Source organism: Pelophylax lessonae (genome assembly GCF_965119305.1).
Source record: "Pelophylax lessonae genome assembly, chromosome: 8".
Lineage (NCBI taxonomy): Eukaryota > Metazoa > Chordata > Amphibia > Anura > Ranidae > Pelophylax > Pelophylax lessonae.
Window position 1 is genome coordinate 219,474,142 of NC_138775.1, and position 20,771 is coordinate 219,494,912.

Here is a 20,771-nt window from a genome sequence, read left to right on the forward strand (position 1 = left end):
CTTTCCCTACTACAGGGCAACCTGTCATGGACACTACCCTAAAGAGCATGCTTATCTCTTTTCAATCCTCAATGATGACTAACCTATGCTCTATCATGGATAGATTTACACTGGAAATGAAGAGTGTGGGGAGCAGGGTGCACTACATGGAACAGAGAATGGAGGACTGTACAGATACTATTAACGATCTTGTGGACGCTTATACTGAACAGAAAGATGACAATATATGGATCAAAAACAAGCTGGCAGATCTAGAAGATCGCTCTCGCCGCAATAATGTTAAAATACGGGGAGTTCCTGAAGATATTCCCCCTGCAGAGTTGCAGCAATATGCTACCGCCCTGTTCTCCTCTCTAGTGCCTGCACTAACCCCTATTGAGCTCACTATTGACAGGATACATAGACTGCCTAAACCCAAGTTTCTGGAAGCCTCAGTTCCCAGGGATGTCCTCTTAAGAGTTCATTTCTATCCTGCAAAAGAGCAAATCCTGCAAGCGTCCCGAGCACTGGGCACTCTTCCAGCCCCCTACTCGCAAATACAGCTATTCGCCGATTTATCCCAGCACACGCTGCAACAACGCAGGCAGCTTAAAACACTTACCAAGGCCCTGGCGAACCACAAAGTTACTTATAAATGGCGCCACCCAGCTACCCTTTTGGTCACGTACAATGGGATACCTCACACTATTTCTACGATGGAGGGAGGGATGAAACTGCTCCATTCCTGGGGTATTATCCCCGACCCTCCGAGGGGCCCTCCGGATTTCCCACATCGTACCCCGCCTCCATCCCAGGGGCATCATCATAGCAGCTCCAGGCAAAGGTTCACACCGTGACTCTACTGAGTTCCCCATACTGAGCAACACATGGCCCGGCCGGCCCACTTTTGAATGATTTCTGTGCACCTTTGTTTCCACCAGAGGTGGATTTACCCCCTGTTTATATCAGCAAGCCTGACCCAGGATACCACTTGCTGATTCTCACCTGTTACCAGTTTGTCATTTTTGAACGCAAGCTCACATTTTTTCCACTTGTTCTGTTGTTTTCTCTCCCTACGTGTTTTATTGCAGAGTAGAGACATCTTCCATCCTCATCTGAACATATCGGAAGTTCCTGCTGGTCGTCACATCTGAGACATTTTCTATCATCACCAGATAACCCAGAGATACCGAACCTCTGTGAAACCCGCCAGTGTCTGCTTTTTTCCTGGACCGCAAAAAGTTCACATCCAAATAGCTTGCCGCCTCTACATGAGCACTGGACCTTCAGGTACTGTCAACTCTTTGGAGATCACCCTCTCCACATAACGTGCTCACTGGTGCCTTTCTCACACTGAAGTCTTATTGCAACCTCGTCACTTACCATGTCCATTAACATAGTATCACTGAATGTGCGTGGTCTGAACCACCCTGCCAAGAGGTCATCTCTATGGGCTACGGCCTCATCTCTGAAGGGAGACATACTTTGTATTCAAGAAACACATTTTGCACAGGATGCTACACCGAAGTGCACCCATAAAAATTATCCATACATGTACCTAGCATCTTGCAAGAAGAAGCGGAAGGGAGTTCTTATTGCGGTCAAAGACTCCATAGACTTTCACCACCATGCCGATATTCTTGACCCCAAGGGGAGATACATCATACTACAGTGCACGATCTTGGGTAAACGTTTTACCATCGTGAACTTATATGCCCCGAATCAACACCAACTTTCGTTCATTAGATCTGTAGTGGCCAAAGCTAAGGCCCTTGATTTTGGGAATCTCCTTATATGTGGTGATTTTAATCTCACTCCTGACAGTAACATGGACTCAACGGCCAAACCTAAACGTCCTAATGCTTCTCTGTCGAAATATCTTTGGTCTCAGGAATTGTATGACGTGTGGAGGTGCTGTCATGCGTCGGAGAGGGACTTTTCGTTCCTGTCCCCGCGTCACGGCACATACTCACGTATAGATTTGTGTATAACAGACAGAAAAATGTTGGAATATGTGTCCTCGGTGGAACTTCACACTGCTACCTGGTCTGACCACTCACCTTTGACTACCACGCTGACCCTAGGTCAGCATGCCCAATCTCCATTTGTTTGGAGGCTGCATAATCATCTACTAAAAAACCCCACCTACTTGTCAGAAGTGCAGCAACACTTGCAGAATTACCTATCGGATAATTTACTGGATGACTCAGACCCGCTGGTAGTGTGGAATGCCCACAAGGCAGTTTTGAGGGGGGTGCTTATGCAAATAGGTGCTAGAGAGAGGAGAAGGAGGTCGCAGCGTATGGACGAGTTGACAAAACAACTCTCTTCTCTTGATTCCCAAAACCAGCAACACCCTTCAGGATACCTCACCAATAAAATCTTCTCACTTAGACAGGAAATAAGAACCATGCTTTTAGAAAAATATAGCGACTCCCTTAAGAAATGGAAAACAACTTCTTACTCCACTGGGCAAAAGGCTTCTAAAGCCATGGCCCTTCGGATTAAGGGACAGAGGATTAAAGCTAGAATACCATTCGTTTACCATCCCCACTCTAAAGAAAAGCTTCTTAAGCCCAATCTTATCGCTAACGCATTTAGCGCGTACTATGAATCCCTCTACAATATCCAGGCTGATCCGGGTAGTCACCAACCTTGTCCGGCAGATATTGCCGCCTTTCTTGGTACTATAAATCTTCCCACAGTTCCCCCCGACAAATTGGAGGTCCTTAATCAGCCATTCACTGAGCTGGAAATTGGTACAGCAATTTCATCCCTTCCCAACCTGAAATCCCCTGGCCCGGACGGGTACACGGCGGAATATTACAAACAATTCTCTCATCTACTCACGCCACTTTTGACTAAAGTATTCAACTCTGCTGCTACCTCCTCCTCCTTCCCAAAGGAAATGCTTAGCGCCATGATAGTGACTTTACCTAAACCTGGGAAAGAACCCACTCAGACACAAAATTTTAGGCCAATCTCACTCCTGAACATGGATGCAAAATTGTACGCTAAAATTATTGCTACCAGGTTACTTCATATCCTCCCGACAATTATTCACAAGGACCAATCAGGTTTTACTAAAGGTCGCCAAGCTTCTGACGCAACAAGGAGGGTTATCAATGCCATTCACCACGCTCGGAACAACGGAACGCCTTCTCTGCTCCTGTCTTTGGATGCAGAGAAGGCGTTCGACAGGGTCCACTGGGGCTTTTTATCAGCAGTCCTGCGCAAATTTGGATTTCATGGCTTCCTGTATGGCGCCATAATGGCCTTATACTCGAATCCTTCGGCAATGGTCCGCACTCCGGATGCGATCTCCACCCCTTTTACAATCACCAACGGCACCAGGCAAGGGTGCCCGCTATCGCCCCTAATATTTAATATGGTTATGGAACCCTTAGCTGAACACATTCGATCAAACTCTCGTATATCGGGGATTGAGATAGCGGGTGTTCAACATAAAATAAGTCTATTTGCAGACGATGTTATCCTCATGATCGCTAATCCTACTGGTTCCCTGCCTGAAATCCAAAAGATCCTTCAATGGTTTGGGGAAGTATCCTTGTATAAGGTCAACGAAACCAAGTCGCATATTCTTAATGTTGGTGTGGATGCTTCTACTAGTGCACTGTTGCAACTTCAGTTCCCTTACTTGTGGGCAGAACACACTATCACATACCTCGGCATTAAACTAACAGCGAACCCGAAAACACTCTTCCTACATAACTACATCCCTGCTCGTGACCGACTTCAAGCTGACCTTAAACACTTGCAATCTCATTGTTTCTCGTGGCTAGGGAGGCTAGCAGCGTTTAAGATGATGTACCTTCCACAACTCCTTTACATTTTCAGGACCGTGGTGATCCCAGTCCCAAAAACGTTCTTTCGCTCAGTTCAATCACTTATCTCCTCCTATATTTGGCAGAGTAGGAGACCTAGATGCGCTCATGTTAGACTCGTTAAACATCGATCTCAGGGGGGGGGCTGGAATGGTGGATATTTACGACTACTATTTAGCCTCTATCCTGACTCAGCTCCATGAATGGTTTGATCCCTCATCTCATACTTTATGGCGGACTATGGAGGCCTCTTACTGTAGCGGATCGGACCTCCCGGCGTGGCTGATGGCTACGTCCTTAGGGACAAAAATTCCTTCCCATTTTCCTCCCCCTATGGTGGCTTCGGCTACCGCTTGGAAAATATTGGTATCCCAAAACGAAGTAGGCCTAGATACTGTAGACCTTCCAATACCTATATCGGCCCTCCATTCATTAATACCGGATTCCTGTTTCAAATCTTGGCAATCCCGAGGCATAAACAGTATCACTGATCTCTATGACAACGGTATAGCTCTCCCTTTCCATATCCTGCAAGCTAGATATCACCTCCCCGATGCTGACTTCTTCCTACACCTTAGAACACGCCATTTCTTGTCTTCTATTCCACAATGGCCATTGAAAATCCAGACTCAGGCTTGGAACTTTCTTTCCTCTGTCTCACCCCCCAGGGTCAGGGGCATCACTACTTTCTACAATATTCTACAACAAAAATCGGTTTTCTCCAGGTCACTCCCCCATGTTCAATGGGAGAGGGACTTGGGGATGGAATTCATGGACAAACAATGGACAGAGGCACTGAGATTAATATATTCATCGACTTGTAACTCCAACCTGTGGGAACAGACTCTGAAACTCTCGCTTCGTTGGTATCTCACACCAGACAGGCTTCATAAATTTGACGTGAATAATGACGGTAAATGTTGGCGAGCATGTGGAGGAGTAGGTACTCTCTTCCACATCTTCTGGCAATGTCCCCATATACAACCATTTTGGCAGGCCACCTTCTCATTAATCTCAGACGTGACTAACACTCGTATCAACCCAGACCCGGGTATGGCCCTCCTATCCATGGGAGGTGAGCACCTTCACTATGATTTGCGACATACTGTGACCCACTGCTTACTGGCGGCAAGACTACTAATAGCTCGATCTTGGAGACTGGCAGAGACGCCACCAATCAAGGGAGTGATTGACACGGTTTCTACCAATTTCTCCTACGAGAGATCTCTATCCCTGAAAAATCATTCCACTGCCCGTATGACTAAGCTCTGGCAACCTTGGATTTCTTGGCTTAATAGATCATAAACCCGCCCCGAATCTACTGAAGAATTTCAAGTCTAGCAGGCCGGGCCCTGGCGGCCCAGGCTTGGACACAGTATGGATCCCAATGGGGGTGTCCTTTCCTGGGTCGTGGGGGTATCGGAAGTGTTTATTCTAACAAAGGGGTATACTTTTACTGTGATATGCTTTTGACGACATATAGTGGCAGCTAGGATGATTTTTACTTTGTGTGTTATCTGGTTCCCTTGAAAGAAGTCCTATGACTACAGGTTCATGAATATAGTTACGTTTCTACTCATTGTTATTAATTCAACTAATGCTATGTTTGCATCTGTTATGTGATACAGTATTACTTGCAATCCTTGTTTACCTTGGGAATTGTATTCCCCTGTTGTCAATGTTTCTGTGATGAAAATTTAATAAAAAGATTTATATAAAAAACAACGTCTGATTTCCATCTCATTAGTACAGATTTCGACGGAAAAAAATCTTAAGAGCAAGACTAGGCATGCTCAGAGACGAAAGAACACATACAAAACAATCCAGCATGACATCACTTCTGAAGTAGAATTCTGTCGTGCGGGAAAATTCGTATGAAAATAACCTCTTCACTTTCCACATCAGACTAGCATACCACAAAAAACGGACGACAGATCGTTCGATAATCTGATCGTGTGTACGGGGCTTTACCCACGAATCTTGCTTTGTTGAAAATTCTAAAAGGATTTCCCCTCACTTTCTGTTTTGTTGACAATGGTCACCAGTACAAAGAAGTGAATCCCCCAGTGGGGACCCAGACAGTATATAAACTTGACAGAGGTGTCCTTACTAAATCCATTTACATGCACTTTATTACCATGGACAATAAGCTTAGTATGTGTCCTAAAGCAGGTTCAATCCAATTTGTTTACTTTATTATTTTCTGCAAAACCTCAAATTCTATAAATAAAAAAATCCTCAAGAAATATTGTATTTATATCTCTAGAATGGAAGTGTGGGTTTCCAAAATCATTGTAATATAAGTAATAGATCTGGGAGGGGGGAAATCTAGAGCTTCACATTAAATTAATGGGATACGCTTAGGGAATTCCCTTTGCAGAATTTGCAAACACAGCACAGTTGCTATTCATGGTCACATTGTACGAGGGTCACCATACTGACTGGAGTGATCTCCTAGATGTAGCCTCATATTTTGAATTGTGCTATGAGATGGAGAGTTTTCCTAAATGGCAATTGTGTTCAGTTTACAGGAATTTGCTTATCTAGTAATAATGCCATTTTTCTGTAAAGTCAGCATTTTGGCTAGCCATAAAATATTGAATAGGTTACCATGGCATTCAGGTTTGTAATATGCCTTTATGGATATTTTACAATCATACCGTTTTTGCAAAGATGCTTGCATGACACTTTCAGTTTGATGGAAATGAACACATAGGCAGATGTTTATAATATAGCAGTTGTCATGTTTGCCGACTTTACAATTTTAGATACTAAAAATACCCTCGGGTCTAAGGTACATGTGTGCTCAGGTTTTCCTGAAAAGCAGATTTTGGTATTAACTCCCCGATTTATGTGTGCAGTAACAAGCAAGTGTAAATTAAAAAGAGGTTTATAACCTGGCCTTGGAGAAATCACAAGCTGGAGTGAAAAGAAACACACAGGGGAAATTCTTCCTGACATGGGAAAGTTTTATAAGGAACAGAAATAAAACAAAAAAATAAAGAATACTACATGGTATGTAAAAAGCGTTACTGTATTAACAATGATCTCCCAGATTCAAAACTCTTTCTCTTTTCTCTTGCACATATCTATTATTTTAGCAATCCTAAATGGTAAGGACACAAGTACCCTAAAACAGGGTTTCTAAACCTTTTTTCAGTCGAGGCATTATAGAGAACCTCAAAGCACCATTTAAAATTATGGAAAGGCACCCCATTCTAAAATCTAAAAAACTATTCTAATAGCTTTACACATTGCAGCAACATTCACACGTAGGACACGTGTAGAACACCCAACGTTAGAGGTGATTTATTCTTCCAAAGCAAATACACTTTTTGCAAAGTGGTTCTGACTAGTATTCCAATGTTTCTCTTCTCCCTCCATTTCTTTCCATCAGTCAGCTAATGTCACCCCAGTGCTGAGGGAAAGGAGCAGATGGGGGGGGGGTCAACCAAGGATGCTGTGGAGGCAACAGACATCCTCCTTATTAACCACTTTAGCTCCGGAAGGTTTTACCCCCTTCCAGACCAGGCCATTTTTTGCAATACGACACTACGTTGCTTTAACTGACAATTGCGCAATCGTGCAATCCTGTAAACCAAATAAAATTGAAGTCATTTTTCCCCCACAAATAGAGCTTTCTTTTGGTGCTATTTGATCACTGCTACGGTTTTTATTTTTTGCGCTATAAACAAAAACATACTGACAATTTTGAAAAAAAAAATATATTTTTTTTTATTTTCTGCTTTAAAACATATCCAGGAAAAAAAATGTAAAAAATCATACATAGTTACATAGTGAGGTTGAAAAAAGACATCAGTCCATCCAGTTCAACCTATGATGTGTGTGTGTGTTTGCTTTTAACCGTACATTGTATACCCCTGTATGTTGTGGTCTCTAAGGTGCCCATCTAATAGTTTTTTGAAACTATCAATGCTCCCTGCTGATACAACTGCTTGTGGAAGAGAATTCCACATCCTTACCGCTCTTACAGTGAAGAACCCATTACGCACTTTAAGGTTAAACCGCCTTTCCTCTAGTTTTAGTGAGTGGCCACGTGTCTTATTGTATCTCCTTTCTCTGAATAGTTTGTTCCTTATGCTAGGGTCGCCAGTACAGTATTTGTACATTGATATCATATCCCCCCTCAAGCATCTCTTCTCCAGAGAGAATAGGTTCAGTGCTTGTAGTCTTTCCTCATAGCTGATGTCCTCCATTCCCCTAATTTTTTTTGTTGCCCTTCTCTGGACTCTTTCCAGTTCCAGCACATCCTTCCTGAGGACCGGTGCCCAGAACTGGACAGCATACTCCAGATGTGGCCGGACCAGAGTCTTTTAGAGCGGGAGAAAAATCTCTTTATTTCTGGAGTGAATCCCCTTTTTTATACATCACAGTATTCTGTTGGCTTTGCTTGCAGCGGCTTGGCATTGCATGCCACTGCCAAGCCTGTTGTCTACCAGTACCCCCAAGTCCTTTTCCATCCTAGACTCACCCAGAGGTTTCCCCCCCTAGTGAGTAGTTTGCTTTCTGGTTTCTGGCCCCCAAGTGCATTACTTTACATTTTTCAACATTAAACCTCATCTGCCATGTAGTTGTCCACCCCGTTATTTTGTTCAGGTCCACTTGTAAGGTTTCCACATCCTGCATAAAAGATATTGGCAAGCCTAGTTTAGTATCATCTGCAAATACTGAGATTGTACTAGATATCCCCTCCTCTAGATCATTTATGAATAAATTAAACAGGATTGGTCCCAGGACAGAACCCTGGGGGACCCCACTTTCCACACCCGCCCAATCCGAGTACTCCCCATTAATCATCACCCTCTGGACTCTCCCCTGGAGCCAGTTCTCTATCCAGGTACTCACCTTATGGTCCATACCTACCTTCCTTAGTTTGTACAGTAAGCGTTTGTGGGGAACGGTGTCAAAGGCCTTTGCAAAGTCCAGATAGACCACATCCACAGGCTTTCCTTTATCTAGGTGGCAGCTCACTCACTTCATCGTAGAAGGTTAATAGATTGGTTTGGCAAGAACGATTTTTCATGAATCCATGCTGATTACTACTAATAATACCGTTTTCATTACTAAAGTCTTGTATGTGGTCCCTTAACATCCCCTCCAAAATCTTGCAGACTACAGATGTTAGGCTGACCGGCCTATAGTTACCCGGGATATGTCTCGGCCCCTTTTTAAATATTGGTACCACGTTGGCTTTTTTCCAATCAGCTGGCACCATACCCGTCTGTAAACTATCCTTAACCACTTAAGCCCCGGAGGATTTGGCTGCTAAAGGACCAGGGGTTTTTTTGCGATTTTTTACTGCGTGACTTTAACGGACAATTGCGCGGTCGTGCGACGCTGTACCTGAACGAATTTGACGTCCTTTTTTTCCCACAAACAGAGCTTTCTTTTGGTGGTATTTGATCACCTGTGCGATTTTTTGATCACGCGCTTTAAACAAAAAAAGAGCGTAAATTTTGCAAAAATAACAATATTTTTCACATTTTTTTATATGAAATTCCCCCAAAAAAAAAGTAAAAATCAAAATTTTTTAACATTTTTCGGCCAATTTGTTTTATGCTACCTATGTTTGGTAAAAAAAATCGCAAAAAGCGTATTTTGATTGGTTTGCGCAAAAGTTATCGCGTTTACTAACAAAGGGAAAGATTTTTGTCATTTTTGGTGTTTTTTTTTTTAACGCGTAATGGCGGCGATCTGCGATTTTTTTTTCGGTACTGCGACATTGCGGCGGACAGATCGGACCCTTGACTGACATTTTTGACACTTTTGGGGGTACCAGTGACATTACTGCAGTAATCAGTGCTATACATATGCACTGTTACTGCAAAAATGACACTGGCAGGGAAGGGGTTAACTTTATTGGACAGGGAGGGGTTAAGTGTGTCCTAGGGGCGTGCTTTCTACTGTGCAGGGACATTCCTATTGGTGTAAAAGCAAAGATCAACCGTTCTACATAGTAGAACGGTCAGATCTTCACTTTTACACAGGGAGAACTGACAGGCAGCTTGTTTACACAAGCTGCTCTGTCTTTCTCCCTTCACAGGAGCGATCGCAGTGTGACTGGCGGACATCGAGTCCGCCGGTCACACGCACTGACTTGCCTGTGAACGAGCCGCGGCGGCCGCGCGCCTCGGCGGGCGCGCGCCCGCCCGCGATAGGCTCGCAAGTCAGTGACAGGCGAGTGACGTACCGATACGTCACTCTGCCTGGCCGGGGCTGACCGCCGCAGTATATAGTCGTGCGGCGGTCGGCAACCGGTTAAAGATCAAGAATAATGGTCTGGCAATCACCTGGCTGAGCTCTTTAAGAACCCTCGGGTGCAAGCCATCCGGTCCCGGTGATTTATTTATGTTAAGTTTCTCTAGTTTAGTTCTAAGTCTATCTTCTGTTAGCCATGGCGGCACTTCCTGAGGTGTGTTGTTTAGTTCGGCCTTACAAGCTAGGTTTGTGTAGCCCCCCGATTCTTTTGTGAAGACTGAAGGGAAGAAATTATTTAACACTTCCGCCTTTTCTCTGTCCTCAGTGGCCATATTACCTTTGTCATCTTTTATGGTGCCAATGTGTTCTGGCCTCACTTTCTTACTGTTTATATACTTAAAGAATTTCTTGGGGTTCTTTTTACTCTCTTCCACTATATGTCTCTCGTGTTCTATTTTAGCCGCCCTGATTTCATCTTTACATTTCTTATTACACTCTTTGTAATGCTTAAATGCTGCCAATGACCCCTCAGTCTTGTATTTTTTGAAGGCCTTTTCTTTAGCACTAATATGCATTTTTATGTTGGAGTTTAGCCACCCAGGGTTTAGTTTTGCTCTTTTAAATTTATTTCCCTTTGGAATGCACTGGCCAATCCCCTTGTTAAGTATGCTCTTGAAGCACTCCCATTTTTCCTCCGTGTTCTTTGTTCCCAGGGTTCTATCCCATTTGATATTTTCTAGCAGCGAATCAAAGAATCAAATTTCTTTTTTCTTTCTTTTTTTTTTTGTTTTAAATTTCTTCATCAATTTAGGCCAATTTGTATTCTGCTACATGTTTTTGGTTAAAAAAAATCCCAATTACGTATATTGATTGGTTTGCGCAAAAGTTATCACGTCTACAAACTATGGGATAGATTTATGGCGTTTTTTTTATTGTTTTTACTATTAATGGCGGCGATCAGCGATTTTGAGCAGGACTGCGACATTGCAGAGGACAAATCTGACACTAAGTGACACTTTTTGGGGACCAGTGACACCAATAGTGTGCTAAAATAAGTGCTAAAAAATGCACTGTCACTGTTAAGTGACACTGACAGGAAAGGGGTTGACATCAGGGGCAATCAAGGGGGTTAAGTGTGCTCCTGGGGAGTGATTTTTAACTGTGGGGGGGAATAGATGCACTAGAGGAAAATAGAGATCTGTGTTTCTGCTTAACAGAACTCCCTTAGAAATGATCGGTGGGTCCCGGCGGCCACGATTGGCTCCCGATGTGTCCAATCACAGCAGAAGGGGGGCTCTGGCAGAGCACGCGCCCGCTCCAGGACGGGATTTGGATAACTGATGACTTCATTGGTTGTTGGGATGCCAGTGTCTAGAAAGTCGTAATGGTGCATTATGAAAACCTGTGGCTTTGTGTAACTAAAAGGCAGACTTCTTTTTATTATTTTTGGGCATTTTGCCAAGGCACCCCTGAAGAATCGTCAAGGCATCCCAAAGTGCCTGGGATCCCTGGTTCAAAAAGGCTGTCCTAAAAAGCAAAGCCTCTACAACAGTCAGTATGTATTTTTTCCATTACACACAACTTTTATGATAGTATCTACTTTTCTCTACACTTTTTTCTGCTGTTACTTTTATGTTACTTCAATTACAGCCTTTCAAAAGTTCTGCAATGGAAATGAGAATGCGGTTAAATAACCACATCAATAATGCAAACATTCCATTTTTACCTGTATCTATAATGTTACTTTATAGTAGAGATCGACCAATTATCAACAAAGCAGATACTGTATATCGAGGGCCGATATGCACTTTCCCCGATATATATCGGAATCGGCCCCTGAGGTTACCGATATTGCCGATATTTCGGAAAGTGCTTGTACCGGAGTGATGCCTGCAGCTAGAAGTATCACCCTGGTACCGGCGTCCATAGCCGAGGGTCGGCTGTCTTGTAATGACAAGCGATGCGGCTGAGAAGCCGCTCAGCTGTCATTACAAGGAGCGGGAGGGGACATCCTCCCACCGCCTTCCGCGGCTCGCCCGTATCTCCCGTCCCACCGGGAAACCCAGGCGAACAGCCTGTATGGCCGCTGAAGATCAGGTCTCCATATAAAAACCCGGAAGTGATGTCATGAGTGACATCACTTCCAGGTACTGTCTGGCACCAGATTCCAAAAAAATTACAGCATTCAAAACAGCCAAACTTGGCGTTTTGAATGCTAAGTGCAGAGGAGGGGTTTGGGTTCTTTTAGACCCCCAGATCCCTCCACAAGAGTACCTGTCAAATTTAAAAAAATACATTTTTTTTTTGTACAAAAATTTTGGCCGATTCCAATATACATTGACCAAAATATTGGTATCGGCAACTAAAATCCGATAACGATCACTACTTTGTAGGGCACATGTCTGTAAAGTAATATAATGTAGTTACGTGGTACATGACATTTTCTAGCCAGAAGACCCCCCCCCCCCCCGCAACCCTAACACTAACTCTCACAATAACCCTCTCTCTAACACTAACCTTGTTTAATGTTAACTTTACCCCTTGTTTGCATAATTAATTCTTCTGCTCCGGGATATGCTGCACTGAAAACGAACCCCCTTTGCACCCAAAAATGGTTTTAAAGGCAGGAGGTGTGTGTAAAGCAACCCCCACCCCTTATACAGTGGGTACGGAAAGTATTCAGACCCCCTTAAATTTTTCACTCTTTGTTATATTGCAGCCATTTGCTAAAATCATTTAAGTTCATTCTTCTTCCTCATGAATGTACACACAGCTCCCCATATTGACGGAAAAACACAGAATTGTTGACATTGTTGCAGATTTATTAAAAAAGAAAAACTGAAGTATCACATGGTCCTAAGTATTCAGACCCTTTGCTGTGACACTCATATATTTAACTCAGGTGCTTTCCATTTCTTCTGATCATCCTTGAGATGGTTCTACACCTTCATTTGAGTCCAGCTGTGTTTGATTATACTGATTGGACTTGATTAGGAAAGCCACACACCTGTCTATATAAGACCTTCCAGATCACAATGCATGTCAGAGCAAATGAGAATCATGAGGTCAAAGGAACTGCCTGAAGAGCTCAGAGACAGAATTGTGGCAAGGCACAGATCTGGCCAAGGTTACAAAAAGATTTCTGCTGCACTTAAGGTTCCTAAGAGCACAGTGGCCTCCATAATCCTCAAATGGAAGACGTTTGGGACGACCAGAACCCTTCCTAGAGCTGGCCATCCGGCCAAACTGAGCTATCGGGGGAGAAGAGCCTTGGTGAGAGAGGTAAAGAAGAACCCAAAGATCACTGTGGCTGAGCTCCAGAGATGCAGTCAGGAGATGGGAGAAAGTTGTAGAAAGTCAACCATCACTGCAGCCCTTCACCAGTCGGGGCTTTATGGCAGAGTGGCCCGACGGAAGCCTCTCCTCAGTGTAAGACACATGAAAGCCCGCATGGAGTTTGCTAAAAAAACACCTGAAGGACTCCAAGATGGTGAGAAATAAGATTCTCTGGTCTGATGAGACCAAAATAGAACTTTTTGGCCTTAATTCTAAGCGGTATGTGTGGAGAAAACCAGGCACTGCTCATCACCTGTCCAATACAGTCCCAACAGTGAAGCATGGTGGTGGCAGCATCATGCTGTGGGGGTGTTTTTCAGCTGCAGGGACAGGACGACTGGTTGCAATCGAGGGAAAAATGAATGCGGCCAAGTACAGGGATATCCTGGACAAAAACCTTCTGCAGAGTGCTCTGGACCTCAGACTGGGCCGAAGGTTTACCTTCCAGACAAGACAATGACCCTAAGCACACAGCTAAAATAACGAAGTAGTGGCTTCACAACAACTCTGTGACTGTTCTTGAATGGCCCAGCCAGAGCCCTGACTTAAACCCAATTGAGCATCTCTGGAGAGACCTGAATTGGTTAAAGGGTAAATCTACTTTCGTGGGGAAAACAATAGCAAATAAAAACAAAAATAATATAACATATACAATTGCGACACAAATCAAATTGTAATTAAATGGTATTAAAAATGATCTTTCCTTTTCAATCGGCAGCTCTGTAATTTCTGTAAAATGAAATGTAATATGGCTACCTGGAGGTGTTCTGTACACAGAATGTGTACAGAACACACCACAAAAGCATTATCTCCTGCTTGTGTGATGGCTCACTGATTTTCCCAGAAGACTACAGTAAGATATATCAGATTTCAGGCATCCCCTGCAACAAAATTGTCATTTTTGTTGAGATATTCCCCAAAGGCAATCACATCAAAAGTGATGCAGACCCTGCAGTTTTCCTTTTAGAGCCCTACAGGTGCAGCAGCTAATTGATAATTATGAAACCACTCGTATTAGATTCACATGGACACAGACAATCAAACAGCCATTTCTTCAGAACATCAAAGGTAGGAATCTGCAACAAAGTTTGTTAAAATCCCTGCAATGTACAGAGATGGGGAGTGTTTTTTTTTTTCAACAAAAGTGAAATCTTTTTAAGATACTAGCACTGGGATCTCAACTCTGAATTCCACTCGCCAGATAGACATGTACAGTATTTTAGAATTCTGTTTTAATTTACTGGGTGTGACCTATAAAATATTAATATAAAATTAATTTATATCTATGCAATAAAAATGTTTTGAAGGGTTTGGAGCTGCCCTCAGACTATCATTCCCTGAATGTCAATAAATGTCACCTTCAAGTTCCTAACCTAATGTGGAATTCTACTTCATAATATACAAGAACAATAAAAAAGAGACAATATTTCATAGTATCACTCATGGCATCCAATCATAAATCAGCTTTCAGATGGATGGCAGTTGGTTACTATAGTATAGTCCACACAAACAAGCCAAATGTACCTTGTCTGGAATATGCAGTTCAGTTTTGGGCACCAGTTCTCAAAAAGGATATCGGGGAACTGGAGAAAGTACAGAGAAGGGCAACCAAACTGATAATGGCATGGCATGGAGGAGCTCGGCTATGAGGATAGAAAAGGAACTGAATTTATTCTCTCTTGAGAAGAGGAGAATAAAGGGGGATAAGGTAAACATGTATAAATATATAAGGGGTCCATATAGTGAACTTGTTGAGTTATTCACTTTAAGGTCATCACAGAGGATAAGAGGGCACTCTTTACGTCTGAAGAAAAACAGATTTAGTTTCCAAATACCGAAAGGTTTCTTCACCGCAAGAGCTGTGAAAATGTGGAACAGACTCCCTCCAGAGGTGGTTCTGGCCAGCTCAGTAGATTTCTTTAAAAAAGGGCCTGGATTCTTTCCTGGGTGTACATAATATAACTGGATACTAACATTTATAGGTAAAGCTGATCCAGGGAATATCCGATTTCCTCTCGGAGGATCAGGAAGGAGTCTTTTGCCCTGCTGTAGCAAATTAGATTATACTGTGCTGGGATTTTTCGCCTTCCTCTGTATCAACTGCAGGTATAAGATTGTGTATATGGGATTGTATGCTTGTGTGTTTTTCTTAATTTGACTTTTTTTTTTTTAACCTGACTAACTTTGTAACTTATAATTTTAGTTGATTTGGCTGTAGATTATATCCGTTGATTCTTTAAAGAATATCTATAGCCCGAATATTTAATAAGGGGGAGACTAGAACCCCCTCAGCTATTAATCATTGTCTTTTTCCCCGTCACAGGTTTTCCTTTACTTCTCTTCTGGTGAAACATTTTCCCCAAAACACGAACCCCAAAAAAAGTGTCGGGGACAACGGAGTCACGGATATGAGTAAAAACCTGGCAAGAGTGCTAACCCTTCCCCTATTCTATCTAAAACTAAGAAATGGGTTTTGGCTATAGATACAGTTGCCAATGTTGCTTTGCTTGAATGCATGCTAACACGCTAGAGGTCTTCAGCTGCTTGGAGTTGGCTTCTGGTGTTCTACTGCAGTGTTCCTCAACTCCAGTCCTCAGGGCACACTAACAGGCCAGATTTTAAGTATTACCTTGGGGAGATGTTGAATAGAATACTGCAATTATTGAGTAGCAAATTATATCTCCTGTGATGTATTTCATTTTTCTTGCAAACCTGGCCTGTACTGCCTTTCCATGAGAAACCTGATGTAAGTGGCTCCTTTTTTCTCCTATTAAACCATGTTTACATACTACACCATGGAGTTTTTCTCTCTTTTTTGATCGGGTTGGTTATGGTCTGAGGAGAGGCATTGAAGGCGATTCACTTATCAGATTGAGTGGAGAGATCCATCTACAAGCTGAAGCCGGCATTCCTCCTCTATTGGGATCCCGCATAGAGTTTACCACTTACCAATGCTAGACCCCAAGGGGCCATCTGGTAAGTGTGTTTTACATCCAGTGGTGGATTTTCCTTTTCTTCTCCTCTTCCATCACGATCTAAGGAAGCACTCCTGATAAGACATTTGAGCACTTTGCAGCACCTATACTTGCACTTGCTTTTTTGCACATTAAAGACTATAATTTATATATACATTTTTATTTCAGAATTTATGCATTGTCACTTTGTTTATATGGAATTTGACACTATGCATGGTCACTTTTTTAGAATGTGATATACATGAATTGATGTATTGTATTTATTTGATATATATTGAAATTGCACTGTGAACTTTCTTGATTTATCTATTTTCATAATTTATTTATTTATTTGCATAATATAGAGATTTTTTAACAATTAATTGGGAGAGCGCTGCCCCCCCCCCCATTTTTGTTTACATTCTTCAAACACGTGTTGTTTTAGGATTAGCCGCTCACCTAAATATTAATTTTATAATTGATACCTTTCATCACTAGCAAATTTAATATTTATTAGCACTGTGGTTCCTGGGCGCAGTCAGTTGATTTATAAAATCACCCTTTGTTTATTCCATCCTCTACCATAGAGCTGTGCCTTCAAAAACAGTAGATGAAAAATATTACACAGATAAGTCAAGGCTGAAATGTAAAGGCTAAGGGTTCTTTATATTGCCTTGTCGAGTCTGTAAATGTTATTCCGTGTACTGTACTGTAATGTTTCTCTTACAATTCTTTGTAAGTGACTCATTCGCCTCTACACACCATTCTTATGTCTGTGATAATGCAGTTATCACACCATGATGCAGGATGTAGGATGCGTTTTATTATTTGTAACTAATCTGGAATGTTTAAGATTAATGTTTTCCTTTTTCCCACTTTCTTTTTTTTTTTTTTCTTTTTAAGCTGGTGATCCCCCCCGGAACACGCTTCCTGCCCTGGGGTGACAACCATACTGTATCTGGGAGGAGCAGCAACGTCACCCTGGGACAGGGAGTGTGTTAGGACTACAAAACACTTCCCTTTCTCCTCTCCATAACATAGGGAGACGATGTGTTTTGTATGTCACTGAGATAGCTGGGAAAAATTCTAAGTGATAACAGTCCAGAGGCAGAGAGCATGACAAGCTTACATGATTTCTGGCTGGATGATAATCACAATTTTTTCACTTTTCAATCAAAATAAAATGGTATATTTAATTGTTATTGTTAGAGATTACATACACTTTTAAGTCTGCTATCCAGCATACATGCATGCATATCCAAACATACATGTTACCTATCAAATTATTTTAGAGATTGGTGAGTAATTAATGGTAATAAGTCGCTTGTCTACTGTGTGCTTGAACTTATCTAAATATGTGTTATATATATTATATATATATATATATATATATATATATATATATATATATATATATAAACCGTAAATATAATTATACACTGTATATTCATATATACACGTTACCTATTTGTTTAATGTAGTTATATCATAAGATATGAGTTCTGATTAGAGATACTGCAATTCTACTTGTTCTGCACACTTTATTTTTTTGTTCAAGACAAGCTCATCCAGACAAGCAGTGTGTGTGATTTCGGCCACATGGACAGCAGTCTCAGCCTAGACCCAGGTGATATCCCTGGGAAGCGTTCGATGTCTGAAGAAAAAAAAGATATGAGCCTTGCTGTCTACTCTGTGCCTTGTCTACTGTGTTTTATTTCCCTGAGGCTCTGTATACTTCCAAGGCAAGGACTATCACCTGGGTCCAGGGAGCTGTTCATGGTGCTGAAATCACAAACACAACTCCAGCTTGTCTGCAAGATGATGCCAACTATGAATAACTGCAGCTCAGAGAGAATTGCAGTATCCCTTAGAAACTAATATACAGTATATATATATATATATATATATATATATATATATATATATATATATATACACACACTATATTTCCAAAAGTATTGGGACGCTTGCCTTTACACACACATACATTTTAATGACATCCCAGTTTTAGTCCATAGGGTTCAATATTGAGTTGGCCCACCCTTTGCAGCTATACCAGCTTCAACTCTTCTGGGAAGGCTGTCCACAAGGTTTAGGAGTGTGTCTATAGGAATGTTTGACCATTCTTCTAGAAGCGCAATTGTGAGGTCAGGCACTAATGTGGACGTGGTGTTCTATTGAGTTGAGGTCAGGGCTCATCTATGTCTTTATGTACCTTGCTGTTTGCACTGCTCCAAATCATTTGGTGGAGGGAGAATATGGTGTGGGGTTGTTTTTTAGGAGTTGAGTTTGGTCCCTAATGGTGCGTTTCCACTGAGCTTTCTGGTACGGTTCGGTTCGGTACGGTACGCTATTTATGCCGTTTCCATTATGAATGGTACCCTAATTCCGAACCGTACCGTACCACTTTTTGGTACCCTTTCGTTGGGGTACCAAGCACATTAGACCAGTACCAACTGGGTGGAGCTACACTCTGCAGAACTTTGATTGGTTGACAGAGAATCGTCTATCACAGCTTTCCTGCTGTGACCAGCTACACCACGCCTATCATGAAAAGGGTACTATTGGCAGTGGAAACGCAATGTGTACCGTACCGAACCGTACCGTACCACTCAGTGGAAACGAGGCTTTAGTTCCAGTGAAGGGAACTCTTAAGGCATCAGCATACCAAAACATTTTGGATGAATTCATGCTCCCAACTTTGTGGTAACAGTTTGGGGATGGCCCCTTCCTGCTCCAATATGGACTACGCACCAATGCACAAAGCAAGGTCCATAAAGACATGGATAAGCGAGTTTGGGGTGGAGAAACTTGATTGGTCCTGACCTCAACCCAATAGAACAACTTTGGGAGGAATTGAGTTGAAGCTGTTACAGCGGCAGAGGGTGGGCCAACCCAATATTGAACCCTACAAACTAAAACTGGGATTAAAGTTCATGTGTGTGTACAGGCATCCCAATACTTTTGACAATATAGTGTAGATAGATAGATAGATAGATAGATAGATAGATAGATAGATAGATAGACAGACAGACAGACAGACAGACAGACAGACAGACAGACAGACAGACAGACATAAGCTGCTCGATGTATAAATATTTTAGAGATGCGTTTTATGTTCTTTCAGCTGCAGACTTTATTCATGGTTGGCATCATCTTGCAGATTTCAGCACTATGAACAGCAGGCACTGCCCAGACGCAGATGACAGCCCTGGGATGTATAGAGAATTCTTCTGTATGCCTGCACCCCCTTGGCATTGGATATGTATATACAGTAAATATTTTGTATATTCATGTATACATGTTACCCGTAGTCCTGTCATTACAGATGATTCGTTGCTATGTGTGAATGCCGCAATTCTCTTTGCTCTGCAGACTTTAGCTCTCAGCAGCCGAGCAGAGTGTGATTTCAGCACCATGGACAGCAGACCGGACGGAGGCGACAGCCCCAGGTAGTGTAGAGAGAAGGAAGGCTGTGTGTCTGCTCTGTGCACATGTGAAGGGCTGGCATTGTCCTTATGAATGATTATTCTGTTTGTGTCTGTGATAGGGTGATGGAGCTCTTTGCTCAGAGGAAGGGGCAGATCTCCCCATGTTTCCAATAGGATTTCCCTTCATTGGACAAGTGGTAGTGTTGGGGGAGGGGTGGAGGCAGCAATATCACATACCCATGTTTTCTGTCTTATGTAGCAGCAGCTGGGAAAGAAGGATGCACTCACCTCCCCTGTGACCGAGCGGCAGCAGCTCTCCATCCACCTCCCTCCACATCTGCCTTACCTACCAGGAGGATCAGGAGAGACAGAGTAAGTTGGCTTGCATGGCATCTCCTGCTGAATTGTCTGCTTTGCCATATGTATTTGCTGTTGTCACTTGATCACCTTAGCTGTTTGATGAAATTCATGGTATCAATGGACAGTATAATGTGCATTTGACCTCCTTTATTTAGCAGCCCTTGCTGGATTTGTTACAAGTGTCATATTATGCAGTGCCTGCCCCCTCCCCCCATGCTGTTTTGTTGGATGTGTGCTATCAGGGAGGATAGATACATTCCTCATACACCCTGGATAAGTAACACTAGTATAGTGTAAAAGAGAAGCCAATGGATCAGCTAGCTGCTGTGTGTTCAGGTGTGAGGAATCCATCTGTGCTGGATGGAGGAAGGATGCTCCTATTTACATAATGGTGCAGCATGGCTGTGTTCAGTGTGATCAGTCTACAGAGCCTTACTACTCAGGAGCAGAGAGGCTGGAGATAGAAGATGAAATATCATGAGATCCCAGGCTCTACTGAGCCTTACTGCACAGGAGCAGAGAGGCTGGAGATAGAAGATGATGTATTATGAGATCCCAGGCTCTACTGAGCCTTACTACACAGGAGCAGAGAGGCTGGAGATAGAAGATGATGTATTATGAGATCCAAGGCTCTACTGAGCCTTACT